This window comes from Balaenoptera physalus (assembly GCF_965194825.1).
Source record: "Balaenoptera physalus genome assembly, chromosome: 2".
Lineage (NCBI taxonomy): Eukaryota > Metazoa > Chordata > Mammalia > Artiodactyla > Balaenopteridae > Balaenoptera > Balaenoptera physalus.
In genome coordinates, this window is record NC_138883.1 from 139,942,092 (window position 1) to 139,968,434 (window position 26,343).

The 26,343-nt window shown below is 36.0% G+C and overlaps 1 long non-coding RNA gene across 1 annotated transcript; it reads left to right on the forward strand.

Moving 5' to 3' along the window:
- Positions 1 to 2,418: 2,418 nt before the first annotated feature.
- Positions 2,419 to 20,350, forward strand: LOC309654690. Its single transcript, XR_014260416.1, has 2 exons — positions 2,419 to 6,038; positions 7,785 to 20,350. It is a non-coding gene; the product is annotated as an uncharacterized lncRNA (long non-coding RNA).
- Positions 20,351 to 26,343: the final 5,993 nt, after the last annotated feature.

Below are 26,343 nucleotides of genomic sequence, written 5' to 3' on the forward strand. Positions count from 1 at the left end.
CACTGATCCAGCCACCTGGTATCCTTGCTGCACCTGAACCTGCAAGTCCCACTATCACCTCAGGACCTTTGCACAGCCCTCCTTTGTTCCAGGAACACTCATTCCCATAAAATCAGTGTCAGAGTTTTCTCCCTCATTTGAGACATGAATTTAATTTATATTCTCCAAAGGAAATGCTTATAAAATGGAACAGACTCAGTCTCTAGCTACTGCTTTATTTTCTATTGAAAAGGGAAAGGTTCATGAAAGCAGAGGTCTCCCAAATTCCAAACTGAAGCTGATTATCCAACACCAACCATGCACCAGAAGAATGAGAAAGAAACTAAAAGCTGAAATATGTCAGGCATCTTCTAATCCCATGGAAGAGGCTCAAGAAGGAGACCTCATGGTCTCAGAAACCCTAGGTTTCAGGACCCTAGGAAATCACCTATGTTATTAAAGATACCTTTAGCCCAGTACTTTTATTATTTTTCTTAGACATTTTATTTTTATTATTTAATTAGAGTTTATTTATAATATTATATTAGTTTCAGGTGCACAACATGATTCAATATTTTTTATAGCTTATAGTCTATTTAAAGTTATTCTAAATTAGTGGCTATATTCCCTGTGCTGTACAATATATCCTTGTATCTTTTATTTTATACATACTAGCTTGCACCTCTTAATTCCCTAACCCTATCTTGCCCCTCCCCCCATCCCTTTCCCCATTGGTAACCACTAGTTTATACTCTATGAGTCTGTTTCTGTTTTGTTATATTCATTTTTTTTAATTTTTTTTTTTGTTTTTTAGATTCCACATATAAGTGATAACATACAGTATCTGTTTTTTTCTGTCTGACATTTCACTAAGCAAAATACCCTCCAGGGTACATAATATCATCCATGTTGTTGCAAATGGCAAATTTTCATTATTTTTTAAGGCTGAGTAATATTCTACTGGTGGAAATCCATTGTTTACCACTTCTTCTTTATCCATTTATCTCTTGATGGACATGTAGATTGTTTCCATATCTTAGCTATTGTAAATAATGCGGCTACGAACATTGGGGTGCATATATCTTTTTGAACTAGTGTTTTTTTTTTTTTAATATATACCCAGAAGTAGAATTGCTGTATCATGCGGTAGCTCTATTTCTAGTTTTCTGAGGAACCTCCAAACTCTTTTCCATAGTGGGTGCACCAACTTACATTCTCAGTAACAGTGTACTAGGGTTCCCTCTTCTCCACATCCTCGCCAAAATTTGTTATTTGTGGTCTTTTTAATGATAGCCATTCTGACAGGTGTGAGGTGATAGCTCCTTGTGGTTCTGATTTGCATGTCCCTGTAATTTCAAATGGGAGCTCCAATTTCCTTATAGGTGTGATTTTACTGTCTCACATCACCACAAAACATATATAGCAACTCTCCTCTTACTCTTGAATGTGTTCCTTTTTCTATTTCCTGCCACTTACCATACATAAATAATAAGATAAATGTTTATTATGGAAAGGCAGATAAATAGATAAAAAAGAGTTCATACAGGGACAAGCCCTTAAAGAATTAAAGTCATCCTACATATAAAATTAAAGTGATAATATCTACTTTCAAATAGTACATGGCTATTAGACTACTATATAAAAAGCACTGTGGTAATCACCACTGATCCTATAAAATGAAGAAAACATGAATCTGGCCCTCAAGGAGTTCATAAACCAGTGCAGGGACATACAATCCTTAAATATAATAGGGGGCAAGCACTATAATGAAGCTACAAAGAACTTTAGGCAGAAAAGAAAAATACACGGGGATAAATTTAATTTAAATAATACAATTAGGAGAAATTTCATGAGATGACATCGTTTTACGTGGGCTTTGAAGGAAAAAGAGAATTTCAATAAGTAGGAATGGAGTGGAACCAGTAAAGACTTAGTTTTCCTGTAGTTATTCATTCATTCATCATAATATTACTGAGAACGTTCTACGTGTCAAGAAATGTGTTAGATGCCCAAAAGGTGTTCTCATTCAAAAGGAAAAAGAACTACAAAGGTGAGGAAGTATGCAAAAACGGAGGGGAAAGAAATTGGTTGAGGAATTGGTAAGAAATAAAGTGAGAGTGGTTAGTTGACAAAGTAAGATGGGGAACCAGAGGAAAGGGAAATGGTATCTTGTTTCTAGAGTGTATGATTTTACTGTAAAGCTCTATAGAGGTATCAGGTTTTTTTTTTGTTTGTCTGTTTTTGTTTTGTTGGGGTTTTTTTGGCCACACTGCACAGCATGCAGAACTTCCCCAACCAGGGATCGAACCCCCGCTCCCTGTAGTGGAAGCACAGAATCTTAGCCACTAGACCACCAGGGAAGTCCGGAAGTATTAGTTTTTATTATTATAATCAATAATCTCAAATGGTGTGCTTAAATATTTTGAGTGTATGCAATAGCAAGGTTTTTTAAGGAGGGAAATGACATTCTCAGTACTCTTCTCGGGAGGAAAAACATGCTAATATGCCCCAAAGAACACTGGGATAATGGGGTTCCTCAGACACAAATCCCATAAGTGCCTCTCTAAAAGAATCCTTTCTGTGTTTGCTTCAGGGCCATCTTAACACATTTAGGTATAAAGCAAAACAGGGAAGCACAAGCCAGAAAATTTGGTTATAAAGAAACTTGCCTCAGAGGGATTTTTTTCCTTAAAACTATTAAATGTGTCTGAAGTCCCAAACACAATTGTCTTCAGACTTGAATTACGGGGTTTTAAAGCATTTATTTTGGGCTGGTTGATATAGTGATCATCCCCAGTCATTTCTCTTTAAAAGCTCTAAGACCCCAAACAGCCAATCTCTCTTTGCTACGATCATCTTAAACATTTCCATTTGCCCAGCACAACATGCTTCACATTTCCAGTCTATACAGTAAGCCATTGTGATTAAACATACCTCAGGCTCTCTACTCTGCCTTGTTCTAAAGACACATTGAGCATCAGTGTCTGTGTATTTAGATGCATATATTTGACATCTGTAGACTAAAGTAGCATTAAGTGAGATAATCCTACCTGTCCTGAGAATGTTAGAATGTTAATCTTCATTTCCCGCTGCCTGTCTCCCTTTAAATCTGGCTAGGGGTGATTGGCTGCTTGCTGAGATTTAAAAAGTAGACAACAGTCCAGCCTGTATACATGGCACTGGGGGTACAGACTTCACCAAAGCCAATTCAATTAGAACTTAACACTCTATTCGATCAGGCCTCCCCCTAACCTCACAGAGTAGTTTACTTAAACTCCCTTTTCACCGTAAGGAAAAATTTCTACATTGTATGTTCAAATTTACCAAACAATACAGCTTCTCCAGAAGCCAAAAACAGGTATCTGATTTTCCTCTGCAATCTTCCTGCCATGTGATTTCATTGCTTTCCAAACTCAATGTTTCCTAGATGGCTTTTGTAATATATATGTAATCAACTGCAAACAGATTCTGGCCGGTATACCTAAGGAAGTGGATGGCCAGGGCAATGCTCCTAGTGCAAACATGTGGAGTTCTTGGGCACCTACAAAGATGAGCGTGGACCTCTTTCAACTAAAAGAAGCAACAAACAGAGATGCTCAAAAGACAGACTACAGGGCAATGAGAAGACAAGTAGTCAATGATTCAAACAGAAAACAAGGTTATTCCTTCTCCCTTTGCTCAGATCTGTGGATGGGTGAATTGTGTGTGAGTGGAGCATTTCACTGTATCCAAGGTCACTGAGCACAGAGTTGAGCCAATGCTAGAATCACAGACCACATTTCATCCTTAAAAAGATGGAGGTAGAAGATATAAAACCTTAACTCTCTGGTGCTCAGTCTTTAGCTTCCTTCACCTCTCTACCCTAATGACTCCCAGATTTGTATTTTTCAGATTGAACCTCTCCCCTGAAATTCAGACTCATTTATTCTACTACTAACTACACTTGGATGTATTGGAGACGTCTGAAACCAATCATGTCCAAAATAGAGCTCTTAAACGCCTTCCCAAATCCATTCCTCACAAGGATTTCTCCATCTAATTAAATAGCATCATCCTTCACCCAGTTATGTAGTCCAAAGTCTAGGCATCTTCCCTGTTTCTCTTTTCTCTGATATCCCTTATACAACCCATTTAACAAGTCCTTGTCACTGCTATGCTAGAATTATATCATGAACTCGATCAATTCTTACCAAATCTACTGCTCACACGTAGAGCCAACCTCAATCATATCTCCCCTAGACTATCGCGAAGACCTCTGAGTCTCTCCAGCTTCTGGGGTCACCACACACTGCCCTGTGCCCTCCACAGTGGCTATTCCATGCATAGCAGTCGGGAGGGATCCTTTTTATCAAGAAAAGCAGATTGTATCACTCCCCTGCTCAAAATGTCCCAATGCCTTCTCTCCAGCTTTTGAATGAAACTGAAAATCTTTAGGAGGGACTACAAGATCCTACATGGTCTGGCCTCACTTACTGCTTAGACCTCACCTCCACACACCTCCCACTCACCCCTTTGCTGTCCCCTCACCCTTGTTGTGCCTTCGACATGATCAGTTCTTTCCTGCCTCTAGGATTTTATACTGGCTATTACCTCTTCCCAGAATGTGTCCCCCCAGGAGATTTGAAGGATTAGATACTTCACATTGTGTGGGTTTCAGTTCAAATGCTACCTCCTAGACAATCCTACCTGAAATAATGCTCATCTCCACCCTCTATTCACTGACCCAACTACATCCGACTGCATTTCTTTTCTTCTGAGGACTCAACCACCTAAAATTATATCATCTGTTTGCTTGTTTCATACTTGTTGCTTTCAACATAAAATAACTTCTATATGAGGTCAAGACTTCGTTTCATTAGCCACTGTTTCTTCAAACTTTATACCACTGCTTGGTATAAATAGGTGTTGAATACACATTTGTTAAATCAAAACACAGTCTTAGTTGCCAACCTTCCAGTCACATTGCATGATGACTGCATTAAAACTATTTGGAATTAGTTTCAAGGGACTTTCTATTTCTAGGCATCAACTTATAAATTCAATGCTTATTGTGTATAGTTTCCTATTTAGTTTTTTTCAATCTTTTTAATGAATACAAATGAAATGATCAGTCATAGCCCGTCTTGTTTTGTATAGCAATCACTCCCTTGGGTGTTGGATTGGAAAATGAGATCCAAAGACAATTTTTCTTAAAATAAAGCCCTAAGGAATGGTTTAAAAATACACTGAAGCTAGAATCATTTGTTCCTTGAGTGTTAGATGTTTCTTAAAGAAAACCTCAACCCTGTGCAGGAATTCCTGTCTCTGAATTAGGGATCAGGGCACTTCTGTAAAGGTTTAAGTATAAGGTAACCTAAATAAGATCCAGAATTTAATTAAACTCCCATGTATGTACTGTAATCAATCTTACTAAACATATGAAATAAACAAATATCTTTTGTTTAGCTTATAAAATTGCAAATGAAAAGAAAAATTTTAAAAGTGCCCATATTGGCAACCCCTTGAGAGAGCACTTCCAGCTTGGGTGTTCCATCAAACAATATGAGACTAATGATATCTACCCCCACTTAACTATGATGAAGATTAAATAAGAAAAAGTAGGTGGATAGGCTCTGATAAGTGTTACCAAGTCAAAGGGGTTCTGCTAACTCTGGGAAGGCCCCAGACTCAATGAGTCAGATGGTTTTGCCCAGTTCACTTGCATCCCTTTCCTTCCACTTAAGCAGAAGGACAGGTGTGGTACCACAGAACAAACTCAGACCTGGAACACAGCGTATTTCCTCCCCAGTCTCAACTCTAGAATTAACTCACTAAAGCCCTCATATCTTTCATATTATCTCTCTCTCTCGATTTGATTATCTATAAAAAGAGGAGCTTAAAGTTGTCAACTATTAAGTGATTGCCAACTCTAAATGCTATGTTCTTTCATATTCCTTGGTACCACATAGTAGGATGCTGCTAAACCATGAGAACTTGAGTAGATGCTATGTCCATTCCTTGTATTTCCTACCAGGACAATAAACTGAAGCAAAGGTATTTAGGATAAGGGACATCCTAGTGTACTGAGAAATCAGGCTCAAATATGGCACCCCAGTAAGAGCTGGGCCCTGGTTTTAGTGCTAAGCTATGTTAGACCATGAGAGGTACACTGTGGTCTGAGAAGTTAGCTCATTGGACATACCACTTTACCCCAAGAGATAGAAACTGGATCATGAATAAATTAGCCCCTATGGTACTACAGTTCTCCAAATTTAGAACAGCTTCAACAAATCTTTTGCTTTATGAAGTGGATGCCTCTCTCTCTTTTCTGTCTGTCTGTTTCTCTCTCTCTCTCTCTCCCCAAACTACATAAAATACAAAGACATAGTAAAGCAATACTAGTGTTTTCAGTATCTGTCTATATTAGCACTGACTGGCACACCCAAGTTCTCATCCGCTGCAGCAATTTCTTCCTGACATAAACACAGAACAGATACACACATTTTACTGAAAATAAAGATTTGCATTCAACCTAAATGTAAGGTAAAATGGAAAGTGAGATTTTTTCCCAACAATTAGGTTCAGTTCTTCCCTCCATGTGAGAGAACTCTGGCTTGTGGTAAATCCTGTAGAGAACAACCATATGGAGATTGTTTGACTTAATTGTATAGGTTTTATTACAAAATATTTATTTTGAGTTTATTAAGACTGATACAGTTTACCTATTAATTGATCTATCTTTAACACTGACCAAGATTTGCCTTTTATCTGCCATAAATTTAGGCTGGCTCATTTGAACACCCTAAGAAAAGAGAGCAGATTTCTGAGAGCAACTAAGACCTAAATTTTAAAAAGAAGGAGAAAGAGGTGGAGGAGGAGGAGGAAGCAGAGAAGATGGTGAGGTAGAGGGTGGGAAGGAAGGAAGGAAGGGAGGGAGGAAGGAAGGGAGGAAGGAAAGTAGGAAGGAAGGGCAGAAGGAAGAAAGAAGGAATGGGAGAAAGAAGGAAAGAAAAAGGCTTTCTCAGAGAAATAAGAAAAAAATAATATCAGGCAGGTCTTCAGCAGTGTAAGAACACTTAGGCAATGGAATCTGCCTAAAGGTTTGTTTAGGAATCTTAGCATCAAATATAGCATGTGCAGCCCTCAGGAAACCACACACCCAATTCCTAGTAGAGTTGAGTCAAATTTTTATCCATCCTCTATTCAAAGTAGATTCCTTCAGTTTGGAGTATACTATTTCCTTTTCCAACCACAGTATTAAAAGCCAAAGTTATGGATGCTCCAAAGAGCTATTAACAGTCCCTTTCTTAGCTTAGTTTCCTTCCAAAGGAAGACTGTAAGAATTTGTCTGTGTGTCAGAATTGCACTCACTTACCACCCATTTATCAGAGAAATTGCAAGAACATTTGGCAGAAGGATGGAGAGAATATGGTGGGATCATGCATGATCTCATATCCACCCAATTTTTTTTTCCTGAAGAACAGAGTTTTTTTTTTAATTGGAAATAAGGGAGAAAATAAGTAAGCAATTGGTATTAAGGGAGGAAGGAACCTATAAAGCCACATAATGTTGTAACTCTGGGAAGAGTTTGTAGATTATTAAATAGCAGTGAATAAGTAGAAGGTCACTGAATTCTCTATTGAACATCTCTCCTCTGCTGTGAGATATAACGCTGCACAAAGAAATATGTAACTAATGCTTGAATGAAGAACATTAATGTGGTTCAAAGATCCTTAAAATCAATAAAATGACTTTAGACCCCTTTGGCAAAAATAAAATGGCATCATTGAATTATTATTATTGGGCAAAAAGTAGACTCTGAATAGAGGTTTGTGGATAAGGAAGTGAGAAATCTTGCCCCAGTCTAGAAATTGTGTGTGATCCTAAGTAGTCTAATCGAATAAACATTGCACTAGGAATTTGAGTTTAATTCTTAAGGCCAGCAGTCTTCATCAGGTACAAAACAATGCACTGGGATGCAAAAAAAAAAAAATTATTAGACTTTCTATTTATAATATTAAGCTAAAAAATAAAGAAAATAAGCTTTACTCACATTTCCACGTGGATTGTCACCAAAGTCTTTGCTGGGACGTATGTAAGGTGGCCCCTGTCCTCATCTGATGCACAGGTGCCCTCATCTGATGCACAGGCTCCCAAGACAGGGATTGACAGCCTCATCTTTTCCTGTTTGCTTGCTTTCAGCACATCACAATATGTTGTAATTTCTGTGGGCCAGGTTATGTGGAGTTGTGCATTAAATTATCTGGTTTTAATTAAACCATCATAAAATGGACAAGTGATTGAAAAAGATTTTTTTTCCGCAAGAGCTGCAGACTGAAGATAATACTAATAATGCAAGAACAAGTGAGAAACTCAAAAATGGCAAAGCTGACACTTTCCTTTAACCTTGTGGTAGCTCTTCATCAGCCAAGTGATGAAGCAAAAATAATGACAATGTAATCAGTTCTGACAAGGTATCAGCTAAAAATACTTGAAATTATCGAGAAAATTCTTTGAAATATTTACATCTGTGACTGTTAAGAATGAACTTTGTCCTAAGTGTATATTTTCTTATAAGCTATCACCTAATAATAGTATAAATTCAGGGTGATCAATGAGATAGTAAAATACTATTTATTTCATCCTGTTCTCATGCTTTTTACCTAGTATATTATTATGAAATATAGTAGTATGCTAATGAGAGCTTAATATTGCAATTCATGATTATGCTTTATAGATATTAACATAAAATAGAAATATAAACATTTGAGAAATTCCATATTCAATTATGTTTAATGATAGGATGCTTTAAAAAACTGGAAACCACTGTTCTGATAAAATGTTTTTAAATAGAGGAATTACCTGAAAATCTACTTTTTGAAAGGTAACTGATTGTACTACAGAGTGTGTTGGAGGAAAATATAAGAGCTATCCACTAGAAGGCTATTTCGATATTGAAGACAAGAGTCAAAGCAGATCTCAGGGAATCAAGCAGACGTCTCTCTAGTTTTTGCACTGCAAAATAGTCTCGAGTACAGGTATTTGTTCACAGGGAATTGTCTTTTAAACAAATAATATAACCCAGAGGAAAAAACCATAATAGTATTAAAAAAAAAAAAAGGAAAGGAAAAAAGAACAAGGGGAAAAAAACATCTCTTACCGAAGAAGACAGACCACCTTTGGCTTTTCTGAGCTAAAACTGAGAGGAGGAAAACAGGAAATTTCCCCCTGTCCTACTAAGAGAATTAAATAAATAGGAAAGAGTTTTCATCTGCTCTTTCCTTCATAGGATCCCTGTGACTTAAATTTGAAAGGATTTACAAGGCCAGCTCTCTGTGCTTCTCAAAGTTAACTAGGCAAAGAAATCTCCTAAGGATCTAATGAAAATGCAGATTCTGACTCAGTAACTGGATTTGGACCTGCATTTCAAACAATCACCCAGAGAAGGCTGTTGCTGGTGGTCAGCAAGCTCCATTAAGAGTAACATGGCTTTAGAGCAGCGATCTCTGAACTTACCTGAACTTGCTTTATGCTCAATTAAAAATGCAAGAGCATACATCCCCAGTATATGTGGATTAACTGATGTAGAATGTAATATATTTGCTATCACTTGTTACAAATATTATGGATATTATAACATGCAACCAAAAATAGAAAATTGCAAATGATAGTATTTAAAATAAATGTAAATAGAAGTTCTGATATCTTTTTCCTGCACCCGCCCCGCCCCATAGGATCGTATATTGTACCCCCAGTACAGGCACCTGGCTCTGGAGACTGCAAGACTAGAGGATAGATATTAGTTACTTGGTTTGTTTTTTGGTCTAAATGTGGGTGGTCATTCCAGGTGAATAGCCTTAAGGCATTTACATAAACCAGCTGTCAAAGCTTCCAAGACAGGAATTGGTTGAATCTAGTGTATATTTCTAATACATAATTTCCTGTAAACTTAATTCTTTTGGAAAACAGCATGGTTACTCATCACAAACTATTTATTAAACCTTGCAAGACACGTCTAAGTTAGAATAATTAGCAACTCTCAAATAAATGCAGATAACCTAGGACAAATCAAATGCTCTTCTAGCTAAGTTGAATTGAAATAATGAAAATTCCTACTCAACCAAACTTCTGTTTGTCCTTTTGGCTACCTTTCACTTAAATTCTGCGTAATCAAGAATCTCCATTTGTGTACCTGATGTGTACAATAGCTCTAAACTGTTTGAAAGAGACCTGTCAAAATAGAATTATCTACCTTCCCAAACTTCCAAAATTGCTCATTAAAAAAGTGGAAAAAATAAGACTAAGTGTCTTTCTTGGGCTAATTATAAAACTCGATAGTTATTTTTCCTCTAAAACAAGGACAGTTTTCTTGACAACTACCTCTCTGCTATCAATTTGGCAATCTTATTGAATTAGTTAAAAAAAAATTCTAAGCTGTTCTCAAAATCTAGTGTGCCTAAGAATTCCCTATGGAGTTTGTTTAAAATATAGATTCTTGGGTCTTACAGAGACTCTTACTCACAAATCTAAATGGAATGAAATGAACACTAAGGAGTCCAGAAACAGACCCATAAATGTATGGAAATATATCATAGAAATGGCTTTTTTTTAATAAATAAGGAAATGATGAAATATTTACTTAATGGTGCTAGAACAATCGTTTTTTCCATATGGATAAAAATAAAAAGGTGCCATTTCAATCCTGGCAGGAAATAGATGGCACATACTTATTAGGATACTTTGGGGAAGGGTTTAATAAAGGGATTATTTACAGAGATGCTAGCAGGAAATAGTGAAACCACAAAGGATGTCATACCCAGGGCTAGAAACAGCAGAACTATTACTCCCTCTAGACTCAAGGATAAAAAGGGTAAGAGAGGGTTACTAGGATTGGAAAGTACAGCTGTTATGTAAGGAGGAGGACCTTGACAGTAGAAGTAACTTTTAATCTAGAGGCACAACCAGCCCCAGGCAATACTTCAGGGAAGAAGTATCCATTGAAGTATCATAAATACCCCACCTCTCCTTCCTCCTACCCTCTAATTTCCTTTGGTTCCTCAATGCCTGAAGCAAACCAGAAGCCAGAAGTCAAGGGATCTCTGTTGCACAAGATATAAATGAGTATTTCTGAGCCAGAAATGGGTTCAAAATGGAGGAGAATTAATCTGGAGGGACATACACAAGATATCCAACAAAGACTCCTAATGCATACCATATACAAAATTAACTCCAGGTGCATTAAGATTCCTCTTCTTATTCTGCTATTTCTAAAATGGGGGTGTTACTGGTGAATAAAAATTAAAACTCTTTTATTTATATAATTTGATTATTATTTATATAACTATATAAATTATTGGTGTACATTGGTATAAAATAATATAACTAATTTTAGGAGAATTTTTATTGTAGTTCAGGGGCAAGTTAAAATAAAATCACTGTTCTATGGTTCCAGCTCTTACCAAGATGTTGAACTAGGAGAGTTTCTGGCTGTCTCTCCCAGGAATGATCCCAAAAGGCTCATAGAAGAAAAACCAAGACACATCAAAAACTGTGAAAAATCTCTAGGGTGCATGCTGGTTTGTGGGGCATAGTGGTTTTGTCAGAGGATAAAGCAATAGTTCTGCTTCTCCCTGACCATTGCTTTGGGATGAACTAAAGGTTCTGAAAGTCTGGCTCCAGGCCAGCATTAATAGCATCATCTGGGAACTTGTGACAAATTTAAATTCTTGGGGTCTCTCCCAGACAAACCCAAACAGAACTGAGCGGGTGGAGCTCATAAATCTGTGCTTTTACAAGTCCTCCAAGAGACTCTGGGATAAACAATGCCTCTATCTATACTAGAGAGGTCAGATTCACGAAATAAAAATTACAGTACACCCAGTTAAATTTGAAGTTCGGATGAACAACAAATATTTTTTTTTAGTGTAAATATTCTAGTGAAGTTCAGATTTAACTGCAAATCCTGCATTTTATTTGGCAACCTTAATCTATATCTATAAATAGTCAGAATTTTGGTCCAGGTATCTTCTAGAATAAAATCAGACAGCTCAGAAGCACAGTAAGTATGAGGAACTGAGAAAAATAGGTGAATACTAACTCGGCACTAGTCAAAGCATGGTCTTCCAAATGGAGGCAGTCAGCTGAGAATCTGTAAGAAATTCAGATTCTCAGCCCCACCTCAGAAGGACAAAATCAGAGACTGTGGTGATGCGGCCAAGGAATCTATGGTTTATCATGCTCTCCAGATGACTAAATTTGAGAAGCATTGTACTAACTAATCTCAGGCAATGAATCCCACCCCTTTCCCTTTCAAATGCCAAGACCCAGATTGCTTCTCCCAGGACCACAAAGAGTGAAGCTTTGGCCTGAGGAATTGTTTGGGGACAAACCGTCATTTCTGCGGTATTGTTTTCATTAGAATGAGTAACTCAGACCAGCACACAGTTAAGGGGTCAGGAATTAAGCTCCATCATATGAAAGGGGAATATGAAAGAATTTGAGGATATATTTGTTAAACTACCCCAGACACTAAACAGTGAAACTTAAAGGACAGAAAAATAATATCAATCAAATGCTTAATTAAAAGAAAGCTAACATGAGTTACTAATATCAAATGAGAATATTAATATCAAATAAAACTGATTAAAAACCAAATTATTAGAGATTGATATGGTCACAAATAGAAAATAAAAAGTTAATTCAGCAATAAAAATATCAATATAACAAGCTTAAAGATGCAAGTATTTAATAAAATTGCTTGAAAATATAGAAAGTAAAAAAAGCAATGGAACTACAGGAAAAATAATTCCTCTACTTTAATAGAAAAATTAAAAATACCTCTCTCGATTATTAATAAGTCAAATAGTGGGAAAAAAATGTGAGTACATATAGGATCTGGAAAACATAATCAAGCAGTATAACTTAATGACCATATTTTAGAGTTCTGCATGCAACTACTGGAGAGTATGCTTTTTTTTCATGCATTCAAAAATTGGTTATGTACAAAACCATAAAGAAAGCCTCAACAAATTTCATAAAATAAATATTTTTCAGATCATAATCTCACCCAAAACACAATTGGGCTAAATGTTAATAACAAAAAGATATTTTTTAGAATCCTCACTTACTTAGACATATTTAAATGTATGGGTGTACTGTAGAAGAAATTAAGAATAAAAATGTAAACATTTATAATTACATTATGATGAAAAAAATATCACAAAACACATGTGTTCAGCAAAAATGATGTACCATTTATAGCTTTGAGACCTTACATAATAAAAGAAGAAAACCTCCAAATTAATGAGCTAAGTGTTGATCTTAAGAAGTTATCCATAATATAAATTGGTGCAGCCATTATGGAAAAATGTATGGAGGGTCTTTGAAAAACTGAAAATAGAGTTGCCACATGATCCAGCAATCCACTCCCAGGCATACATCCAGACAAATCTCTAATTTGAAAAGATACATGCACTGCTATGCTCATAGCAGCACTATTCACAATAGCCAAGACATGGAAACAACCTAAAGAAGATGTGGTACATATATACAATGGAATATTACTCAGTCATAAAAAAGAATGAAATAATGCCATTTGCAGCAACATGGATGGACCTACAGATTATCATACTAAGTGAAGTAAGTCAGACAGAGAAAGACAAATACCATATATCACTTATATGTGGAATCTAAAATATGACACAAATGAACATATCTATGAAACAAAAATAGACTCACAGACATAGAGAACAGACTTGTGGTTGCCAAGGAGGGTTTATCCTGTGATAAACCGTAATGGAAAAGAATATGAAAAATAATATATATATGTATAACTGAATCACTGTGCTGTACAGCAGAAATTAACACAACACTGTAAATCAACTGTACTTCAATAAATTTTTTTTAAATGTTATCCACAGAATATCAGAGTAAGAATAAGAGTAAAAAGAAGGAGAGGGAGAAGAAAGGTAAGAAAAAGAAACAAAGGAAGAAGAAAAGTGAAAGAAGGAGAGGGAGGAAGAAAGGAAAAACACAACAGAAGTAAGGTCAAAAATTAATAAAATAGAAAGTAAAATACAATGGCAGTGGAAAAAAAGAACACATAAGTTGGTTCTTTGAAAAAATTAAGGTAGACAAAAATTTGGCAAAATAATCAAGAAATAAAGAAGACAAAAATAACATTAAAATGATATAAAAAGTGAAATGTGTGTAGAAACTTAGAAGATTAAAAAGTTGATATTCTTTAATATTACAAAATTTAACATTACAAAAATTAAAAGAAGTAGACAAATTCTTGGGAAAATATAACATCAGAATTGAGTAAAAATGAAATAAAAAATTTGATTAATTCTATAACTATTAAGAATTGTAGCAGTAAAGAAACACTAAGCCAAGATACATCTAGTATTGATTTTTATCAGTCTTCTAAGGTGAGAAAAAGAAATATCATCCACCATGACCAAGTTGGGTTTATTCTGGATAAGCAAAGGTAATTTTATATTTAAAAATCTGTAATTGAAATTTACTACATTATTAGATTGAAAAAGGAACATTATTTTAATAGATGCAAAAAAAGGATTTGATAAAATCTACCACTCATTCAGAATAAAAATATATGGGTAAAATTAATTATAAATGGAGAGATATTATAAACATTCCTTTCACAATAGGAAAGGTGACAAGGGGATCCACTATCACCACTTCTAATCAATATTTTAACAGAAGTACTAGCCAGTCCAGTAAGATTTAAGATACATGAAAGGAAAAAAGTAGACTCATATGTTTTGGAAAGGAGAAAGCAAAAGTGTCATCATTGGAACATAACTGCTTACATAGAAGAACTAAAATAAAAGACAGAAAATGTTTTAGAAATAATAGGATAATTTAGCAAGATGACTACATTAATTTACAAAAAGCAGCTCCTTAAATAACATAGAAATAGCAAGGAATATAAAATATCAATAAATAAGCAATATTAAAATTCAGATTTTATTTATCAAAAGACCCATTCCAGACAGTGGAAAAGTAAGTCACAATCTGGGAAAGCATCTTTGCAAAATGGAAAATCAAAAGACTGCTATTGAAAATATTTTTTAAAAGCTCAAAAATTAACTAGAAAAACACCAAAAAACTGATTTTAAAAAGTCAGGTAGTAGGGAGCAAGAACAGGCATTTCATGGAAGAGTAAACACAAATGACCAATAAATCTGTAAAGAAATGTTCAGCATAATTATTGATCAGGAAAATGTCAGTAACAACCACAATGGCGTGACACTTTATATGATTTAATGGACAAAAATTTAAAATCCGACAATATCAAGTATTGGAGACAAGCACATGGATAAAATATACCTTGTTGGAGGGGGTGTAGGCTGAGCACCTACTGTGGAGCATGGTTTGGTATTCCTGGCTAAAGTTGGACATCCTCTCTGCTATGGCCTGACAATTCCATTCCTAAGTGTATACCAAGAGAAAACTTTGCACCTGAACATGGGAGAAATGGTCCAGCATGTTCATAGCAGCATTGTTCACATTATCAGAAAATTGGAAACCGTCTAAACCCTCACCAGCAGGAGAGTGCATGACTAAAGTAAATGCAGATAACAAAATATTACATGGCAGTCAGAATGCGTAACTACAGAGAACAGGGATGCAAGAATAGGGATAAAACAGCAATATAATATTAAGCAAAAAGTAACTGTAAAAGGATTATACACAGCATGATACCAATTTTTATAAAGTCAAATACAAATATAATTTTAAAAGAATTTATGTATAAGAAATAAACATGTGCAGAAAGGAAATCAAGGAAATGATGAATATGGGGTGGGATTCAAGATGATCGCCTTAATGGATGAGGGGTGGCAGAGGGATGAGGGGAACATTTTCAAGATCCTAGCTTCTGCTATAGGTGATAGGTTCATGGGTGGCTATAACATTATGAAAATAACTAATACAGTGAGATTTATATATCAGTTATATAAGGATTTTGATAATATGATTGTGCCTGAGATCTAAAGAAGAAGGAAAATCACCGTCCCCCTCAGGGTACAGAGATTGGTTTACAGAAGCTCTGCAGTGAGAAGCTGGGCAGACAAGTAGTCTACACAGCTTTTTCTTTCTCGTGCATTAGATGTTTTACCGCTGGAAGATGGTATTCCATGTCTTGTGTGGTGGCCAGGACTTACCTGGCACTGCTCTGCCTCTTTCTCTTGTAGCTGTAAGAGACCTCTAGCTAGGATGGCAAATTCCACAATAATAGAAACGTACACAAGATGGCAGTTTCCACAGTCAGTTTATATGGCAAAGACTGGTCCAGCCAGATATGCTATATCAGAGCCCTTTCATTTTAATCAATATCATTGCCCGTTTCTCCTTAGCCCACTCCTGTAGCCTACACCTGCCTATTCTGACCCCAAGAGACCTCCTTTTATTGAAGACCCTTGCTTCTCTATGCTGTATGTTGAGATGCTTGCTTTGTTTTATTTTTTATCATGTGCTCAATTACAGAATTTTGTAGCATCCATAGAATCTCAAATGTTACCCCCTGCTGATGGACAGACAGCTCCCCAAGCTCCTAATGCTGGTGTGATTTTTTTCTTTTTCTCTGTAAATTTACTGAGCTTTAGGGAGGAAGCAGGTATAACCTCAAATGCTCCATCAGCCATTTTGAACTTGAATTTCTCATAAATTCCTTTAGAATGAGGACAGGGAGCTAGGACTGGTCTGGTCTCTTTGAAAAGAGAAAATGTTGCTGATGATTTAGAAAGATGTGTCCCAATGGTTTGAGTGAAGATTCTTAAATTATTTCTCAGACTCAGGCTGAGCTCCTAGAACTGAACAAAAACAAACAGAATGAATCTAAAAGAAAATTGGGTTGCCGAAAATTGAGGCTTTAAATAGCAAGTCTCCAAGCATCAGCACAAGTGTTGTATTCCTCAGACCACAGTGGCTTTCAGACACAGGGACCATGTCCACATGGTAAGTACATCAAGAGTTGTTGGATTGATAACAAACTGAATTCTAAATAATCTATTAGAAGGGCTTGCCTTTTTACTCCCTTGTTTTCTCCCATTGAAAATGGTCACTTCCATTCCCCAGGAGTGATCTGAAATTTTAATTTAATTTTGTTCATAAGACATTCGAACCTACTGAAATGAGAGACATATAGAAGAGTTGCATGCAGGGTTTATTTTATTTTATTATTTTTTTTAATTTCACATGGCCCCTTTAGGAAATCATCTGTCAAAGCCATTGAAAGGGGTAGGTTGATTAGGTTGTATACACAATATGCACCAACATTTCCAGACATTCTGTCTACTGGGGCATCTAAGTTTTATCTTCAGTGCTATCCAAGATCTCCATCAATAAACTTAACCCTTCCTTCTATATTTCCCTCATCTTCTCACCTTCTTTGTTTGTACCTTAGGTGTCTATCATATCTAAAATCCAGATTCTATGCTATCTACCAATTCTACAGTCCTTATTATAGCTCACAATGGCCTGGCCCTGCCCTCCTCTCTCCTTGTCACTATGCTTTAGTTACACTGCCTTTGGTTTCTGAAACATGTCAAAATCCTTTTCTTCCCTCTGCCAAGAATATTCTTACTCTTTCACCTCTCCTGAGTAGAATCTATTCTTTTCAGTTGAAGTATCACTTTTTCTAAGAAGGCTTTTCTGACCTTCCCATACAAACCCCTAGCACTTTGAACTTTTCCTTCCGAGCAATTATCAAAATTGTAATTTTATATGTGTTCCATTTCCTTTGGTTCTTGTTTATTGTGCCTCCAATACCGCACCAGGGCAAATATAGTACCTATTTTGTGTCCTTTGTGTTTGCAATAAATACAATGAGATTTCCAAAACATATTTACTGAGTTCCATAAGTAGAAGGTAGAATTTTCGATAAATTAGGGCTAAAGTATGAGCTTGAGGAAGAACCCAGTTCAGATTCATTTGGTTACATCTTGCAGACGTCTGAAATATTCAATAATTTGTGGCATTGTTTTTATCTCTTTCTCTTAGCTGGGCAGGCCCCTTTTACAGCTCTGGTCTTTCACCCCTGGTATGACCCAAGTCCACCATTCATGCTAGGGATGAAGTCTTACTTTACTTTTACTATCCAAGAAAAATTTAGAGACCTGAAAATAGTCCTTGGCCTTAGCATCTTTAGGTTAGTCACAAAAACTCTCTGAGCCATAGTTTCTTCATCTGAAAACAGGATCATAACATCTGTCACAGGTCACCTGGGGTGTTTGTACAAGACCACTCAAGCAAAGAGCTCAGTGCTGATCCTGAAGCATTTGCCACTCACGGATGCTAGTTTCTTTTCCTCACTATTATTTCCTCACTGCATAGTTTAGGTCAAGTTTGAGGTCACACAGTCCACAAAAGACCACACTCACTTCTACAGCCAATTGTAAGTTAGGGATGGTGGTTCCCAAAACCACCCTTGGGTTCAATAGTTTGCTAGACCAACTCCTAGAACTCACTGAAAGCTGTTGTACATATGGCTATAAATACTTTCAAAGTGAAAGACAGATTAAAATCAGCCAAGGGAAGAGACCTATAGAGCGGCATCCAGGAGGTCTCCAAACATGGAACTTCCAGTCATTCTCTCCCTGTGGATTCCACACAGCATTAACCCCTCCCACACACAGTGTGTGACACACGCATGGAGTATCACCAACCAGGGACATGCACCTGAGCCTCAGTTTCCAGAGTTTGCACTGGGGCTCCATCACAGAGGCATGATTGATTGCACATACAGTTGATCTCCAGCTCCACTTTGACTGGGCAACCCAAAACCCCCAACTTAAGTCGTGGTGTTACCACCTGTCTTGGCCCAAAGTCCCCACCCAAAATCACCTTGTTAAGACTATCCAGTGTGATCCAAGGTTCCAGGCATGTCATTCTAAGGGCCTAAAGTTTGCCTTCAAGAAGACAAAGGCCAGAATTCTTTTGGGACAAGGTAAATTATTTACTAAACAAATTGAGTATTCCATGTCTACCTATTTGTTCCTTATACAAACTCCCAAATTTCACAGCCATCTTCCTCATCAATTCAAAGTCCCATCTCAACTACTATGGAAAATTCTTTTTTCTTGGTACCTTCTCCTTGGCCTTTGACATAGACTCATCAGCAAGCTGGATACAGGCATGTTTAATATATTCTAAAGAATTTGTTGTGCCATTCTCTGTTTCTCCAAAGTGACCTTTTACCTCAATTCTACAGCAATATGGTATAGTAGTTCAAGATGGCCTTTGGAGTCAAAATTCTAGGCCCTGACACTGACTAGCTGTGTGATCTTTGGAAGGTTAATTAACCTCTCTGTGCCTCATTTTCCTTATCTGCAAAGCAGAAACAAATCTATTAGTACCTACCTCATGGAATTGTGAAGATGAAATGACTTGATAGATATAAAGCTCTCAGATCAGTGTCTGGTATACTGTTAAATAATGTTTACTGTGCTTTTTTATTAATATTTATCTTCCACCATGCTTATATATCCCACTTGACATTCCACTGCCTGTAAACTTTAACTTGTTTTCATTAATGTATTCATTCAACAAATATTTATGACTGTCTACCATATTGCAGGCACTATCTTAAATTTTTAGAGTAGAACAGAATAGTCACTGATTTTATTCAGCTATGAAGAAAATAAGATAATGGAATAAGAGTATGAAGAACTTTAGAGAACTTTGGTTTGGCTGGATGTTTAGGGATTTAAAAATAAGAAGTCTGCTTGTTAGGTTTGAGCTAAAAGTCAGAACTTTCTTCCATTAGGTATGGAATGTTATTGTACATTGTGCCTTTAGCCCTTAATAGTACAGCTCTAATTGTATCTATTATTAAAGTATCAAGAGTATTTATGAAAATCACTATTTTTTAAAAGCAGTAGAGCTTAAGGTCTTAAAATTTTTTTCCTAAGGATTAAAAATGATGTTCAGAGAAAAAAAAAGAAGTCTGGTGTATAGGTGACAAAGAATTTTGGAAGTAACGTAAGTGTTCACTGATAGACAAATAGATAAAGAAGATGTGGTATATATATAAAGTAGAATATTACTCAGCCATAAAAAAGAATGAGATCTTGCCATTTGCAGACAACATGGATAGACCTAAAAGGTCCATGCTAAGTGAAATAGGGTAGACAGAGAAAGGCAAACACCAAATTATTTCACTTATATGTGGCATCAAAAAAAAAAATGGAACAAAACAGAGACAGACTCATAGATACAAAGAACAAACAGGTGGTTGTCAGAGGGGAGGGGAGTGGGAGGAGGGGGGAAATAGGTGAAGGGGAAATAGGTAAGTGGTACAAACTTACAGTTATAAAATAAACAAGTCTTAAGGATATAAAGTACAGCACTGGGAATATAATAAATAGTATTGTAGTAACTTTTGTATGGTGACAGATGGTGACTAGACTTATCATAGTAATTATTTCATAATATATAAAAATATCAAATCACTATGTTGTACACCTGAAACTAACGTAATATTGTAAGTCAATTATACCTCAACTTAAAAAATAATTTTAGGTAACAATTTTATGAAAAGGAATCTCAGAATGGACCTTGAGTGAGAGCTTGTTTTTCAGGTGAATACTCACCACAAGTCCCTTGCAGCAGGGAAGAGCTTTAGTAATCAGGTGAACAAAATGGTCTACACATGGATAACATTCTCTTTTCATCAGCAACCCCAGGGCTTCCTCAATAAGTTTATGGTAGCAGGCATGGAGGTTATACAAGTGCTCAACAGCATGGACTTCTCTTCTCCAACAATGTCTTGGCTACTGCTAGGAATGAGTGCCCAATTTTGCAGTTGCATAACCAGCTCTGAGCTCTGTTATCATAATAGGGGAACCACCCAACCTCCCAGGCTGATTACACTGGGAATCTTTCATTATGGGGGTGGGGGGTATGAGTGATTTGTGCTCCCTGGGACAGCTATCTAACCTGGACTTAGATTTGTCTTCAATACCTGACATGTTTCTGTGGGCAGTATAAGCTGTGACTGAGCACAAACACTATTCAACAGCACTACCTGATGGAGAAACTGATTTTACAGCAAAAGAATTAGGGCAATGGGCTTATGCACCTGGAATTCAGGTGTCATACAATGATCACACATGACCCAGAAAAAGTTGGCCTTATGGAAAGTAAAATAATATATTAATGACTGAGAACTCTACTAAAACTTTCAAATGTTTGGATCCTTTTCAATATTCCAATCTTAGCTCAAAATGTCATCCAGAGTAGCAATCCCTGATCATACTAACTATATTGGAAGGGAAAAAGAAGAAAAGGGAAGAGAAATGTAAATGTTTGATTCCCTCACCTTTTTATTCAAGGATATCTATAATAGCAAGTGATAAGGTGTAAGAATACTTAAGGGCATAATGGTAAATACCAGAGGAAAAAAAGAAAAATAAAATAATTAACTAAAACAGAGTGTAAGAAGAAGGGAAAGGAGGGTTGATGGAAGTTAGCTTCTTTCATCATGACTTCTGAGAATCAGTAGGCACTATCTGAAGAAATAGGAGAGTGGGAGATTTTGTAAAGTTATTTTCTGAAATTTATATATTTTATAGACCTTCTAACTTTAATGTGTAAAATCATAGTGCATATATTGAAACATATTAATTACTAAATAACATTAATTCATAATTTAAATTAGGCTAATATAGTAAATAAAATGTATTTTATATAAATATAAAATATATGAAAATAATGAAGTAAAATCAAATACATAAATTTAATTTAATAAAAATGACACGACAGCTCCTTTTTATCCATGAGCTACTGTTCAGATTCCATAACATGGCACACCCTGTACTTTCTCCTGTACTTTTCCAGACTACTCTCCCACTGCTGTATATCTTATAGTCTATGCTCCTTCAGTTGGACTAGCCACGCATTTCCCAAAAGGGTAATTGTTTCATGACTTTTGTGCATGTCATCATGCTATCCCATCTACCTCAAAGACTTCCTTTTCCCACTTTTGTGCCTCTCCTCCACTGGAATGTCCTTGGAAGCTCTTTTTGAAAGCTTTCTTTTAAAGCTTAGTGATGCCTCTAGGTTAGATTGTTTCCTCTTTTATGCTGTTTTATTTAACATACAGGGTATGGTTTTATAGTTACTCACTTTTTGGTCCTTCTGTTTTCCCCTACTCAGTTGAATATTCCTGCATGGTAAAGACAAGGTTTTATACATACCTTTCATTTCCAAAACTTAGTACAGTCAAAACAAGTCATGAATAATCTAGAAGAGTGTTTACTATATATTTTCTTCATTGTTAAAATTTTATGTGAATAAAAATACTTATTTATAAGCAAAATCACACACACATCATGTAGATAGATACAGATGATACAGATATACATAGACACACATACATGCAAGACTTTAAGATCCTTGAAGGAAGACAATGTTTTTATCCTTGTTTATATACTCTGCAACATTTTGTATAGTATTTAACATGGAGTTGAAATTCAATAACTACTTGTTGGAAGAACGAATTCATTTCATTCATGGTCTTTGGAAAGAAAATAAAATTCTAATAACTTTAGCAATTATTTTGTTGATTTTATATGAAGAAGGCTTTTCATTCACTCAGTAATACTACATTCTTCTCTAAAAGGTAAGTTGTTTTGCTCAAAAGGAGAGCCTGACATAGTCCATGGGAAGTTTCTTTTGTTTTAGATATATAGGTATATACATAAATAAGATATATGTATTTATATGTATATAAATACATATACCTTCTGGTATTCTAATGCCCTATACTTACATTATTAGTCTAATTACTTTAAAACCTCCAATAACACATCATTTGGTCAGATCAACCAACTCATGTTCATGTAAGAATCAGTTATTCTTTACTGCCTCTTACAAAAAGGACTCTTATAAAAGGCAAAAGCTCACAATTACCCTCTAGTTAATCTACTATATTTCTTAAATTGAAAAAAGGTTGATTTCAAAGAGTTCATCATCTCAACCAGATCAGTATATCTTGAAATTTTGGGGGTTTTGTTTTGTTTTCCCCCAAATTGGATAGATTACCCATCTTGGTGTCCCACCTTCCCATTCCATGCTTTATTAAGAATCCTCTTTATTTCTCTGTTAGCACTAACTCCATCTGTTTCTTTTCCCCTTCCTACTTCTTTTTGTAGAGGCAGGCTTTGAACACTATGCAGTCATCCCTTTCATTGCATCCTTTCTTCTCTCTGTTACTGATTTCCACTTGGCCTGCATACAAAGGAGCAGCCCTTCATAAAGTTATATTAGATGTTTCTTGATAGTGTTATCCTAGTTAAAGAGGGTGTTTCAGAAGCTGAGAGGTTATTCAATAATTCTACTAATTTTTATAAAGTGAGCTCTACAGAAGTGTTTATTGTGATTTGCAGATGGCTGCATAGAAACTGTACATCATGACCTCTGAGTAGTCCCACAAGTCAACATAACCTTCCTTGCTGTTATATCTCAGTGCATCACAAGAAATAGGTCAACACAGTTCACTATGTTCAGTATATAAACTGCCAACACCTCAAGAAATGGCCTTTTAAACAAATGTGATTCCAAAGCTAGATATTGTGAATTCTTAATTGGTCTTATAACAGGTAATGATGAGTTCCTCCTTGTTTTTCACATCGGCACTGATTTTGTGTCTTAAAGCAAAACAGAATCTGTTTGCAAAGTCTGTTCGGTAGGGGCTCTGTCTTTTATCTTTCTCTGTTTATTTCAAGTGAAAGGGGAAGTGTCTGCATAGGACACAAGCTCTAATATCATATGATCAAGATAAAGGCAGTCTTCTTTGTCATCCTAGATATCTTCATCAGTCACATATTCAAGTTGTTACTGTGGACTCCTGTTCTCCATATTCACCATCTGAGCTGTAAGGATGTTCTCACACCCCTCAGTTCATGGCAGTACTGAGGGCAACCTACTAAAGTAACTCTTTTATTATTTCTTGGGCTCCTGATGAGCTTAAGCTATAAGGCGATAAACTAAACTCCAAGCCAAAAAGCCCCAAATTGAGTGTCTCTGCTGATCTCGTCCACAGTCTAGACTTTAGAGTTTTAATCACAAATGAGAAATGAAACACACAGCAGGAGAAATGAGCATGGATTCTAAGGGTGCACTTGCAGAGAAAAGAAACTTCGAAACAAAAATGGACTTTGTAAAGAGAACTTTAAAAATCTGGCAAACCAAATAAATTTAAACACCTCTCGGCTCACTAGGGCAAATGCTAAGGCTATCAAAATGAGGAAAGAATCTGCTAAGCTTAAACTGACAATGTGGTTTCCCCTCTTCATCTCCCTGTTCACGAAAAACATTGACAAGATAGGCAAGTCTTTGGCAAGAAGTTCAAAAGAGGGAAAAGTAAAGAGTCTTTAATGATCACATAGCTGCATTTTTAAAAGGAATTGAGAATGGATTTAGGTTTCATCTCCGGTGACATTTTACTCTATTCATTTTGAAAATGTAATCACTCTACTAGGTTCAATATTTTTCATTTACTTGCCCAGGATATTGTCCAAAGAATCCATGAATGACATCCTGGAAGGTATTTATGATGTAATTGCCTATCTGGTTATTGGTCTACGATTTGAAGATTTGGTCCAAAGCTGAAAGTTAGCTGAGCCTAGAGAAGCCAAAACAAATGGGAACACATTCATTCATTCATTCATGTGGGGAACACATGAACAAAGCCAAAACCTTCAGAAAGAATGAGGACCATTAAATTGCAACACTTCTCTCATTCTCTTCTTTTGAGTGGAAAAGTCCTTTGGCTTAATTCTAATAAGGCTCACCATTGATGACTAGATTGTACCATGCACAATAAGATTTGTTTTATTGACCGTAGGACAGGAAACAATGGATATCTCACTGAGACCATATCACTGTTATTCTTGTTTTCTTTAGAAATTGTGTATGTGAGTATATATATAGTAACTGTAGCAAATAACACACAGGAAAATCCCAAACATATAGGTTTATTTCTCATGAAAGTGCTTTCCTTTCAAGTTTAATTCAGTGTGAAAGCCATTTCTGCAAAACCTAGTTAATATTAACATTAACTCCATCCTAATATTAGCTAAAGATAAGGGAGGAGATATAGTGCTTGAATTTTTTTTCCTGAATTGTACAATATGAGTGAAAGCACTAGAGTCAGCATATTCCCTTTAAGATCGATGACCCTGGCAAAGCTAATCACCACGACCCTCTCACTTTAAATTTAAAAAGACTTTGGTAACTGGAAGGACCGTATGATTAACCAGCTGGAAAGATTAACCATGATAAAAGTGGTCTGGTGCTTCCAGGTTTGCCCTAAGCTACCTATTTGTCATTTGAAGAATATACTCTATGCGCCTATAAGCTGCATTTCAAAGGGCTGGGAAATTCTTTCATAGATATTAGTTGTGGTGTAAGTGTAGGGTAAGATATTTCAGATCCTAATGAGCTTGTGCTTCTGGGGAAAATGTGGGGTGTCAGCAGCACCCTGGGTACTCAGTTGTCATGGGCCGGTCCAGGTAACCTTGTCTCATTTCTTTTCAAACCATCATCCAGATCTCCCGTTGAAGATGGAGTCATCTTTGGCTTCTAGACATCATTCTCCATCTAAGATCAACACTATGTTTACTAAAATGAAAATTAACATAAATTGAAACTGGTTTTTTGTTTTGTTTTTTTTTTTGCTATATACATTTTGCCTATCCCTGTTTGTGACTGTCATTCTGTCCTTAGTCCAGGAATGTGTTTCTTAGGTTTGCAACCGGGAACTCTCATCATCATAATACAATTCCTAGGCACACATGAACTTTTTTCTGGCTTTCCTTTAATCCACCTCTTCCCGATCTCATAAGTCTAAATTTACTTATCACTTGTGTTAGAATAACAAATACATCACACAAGCCAAGACGTAATTAGCATATTTTCTGAAGTTATGTGATGTTGAATGGAAAATTCTGCTAGTGCACATGTAAATAGATATAACTATTCAGACCCATGAAGCTGTTTATACACTTTGTCTCAGAAATAGCGTTTCTGGGAATTTATCCTTAAAAATATAATTCAGCAGATGTGACAACAAACAAAAACAAATACAGCATTTATTTATTTATTTATTTATTTGCAATTCTAATATTTTAATATCTCTCTGTTTTCACAGTTTTCAGGCAATGAAAGCATTTTAGGAAATATAAAAGGCTGGCAAGCTGTCTGAGCCTTAAAACTAAGAGATTTTGAGCCAGTTGGTCTCCTTTTAAGTTTAGAAACCATATCAGTTAAAACTAGGTTTCACAGAAAATGGCAGAAACATCAAGGCAATAATAAATTAAACAAAATGGGTAGAAATTAATTCTCCCCGATGTAAAAGTA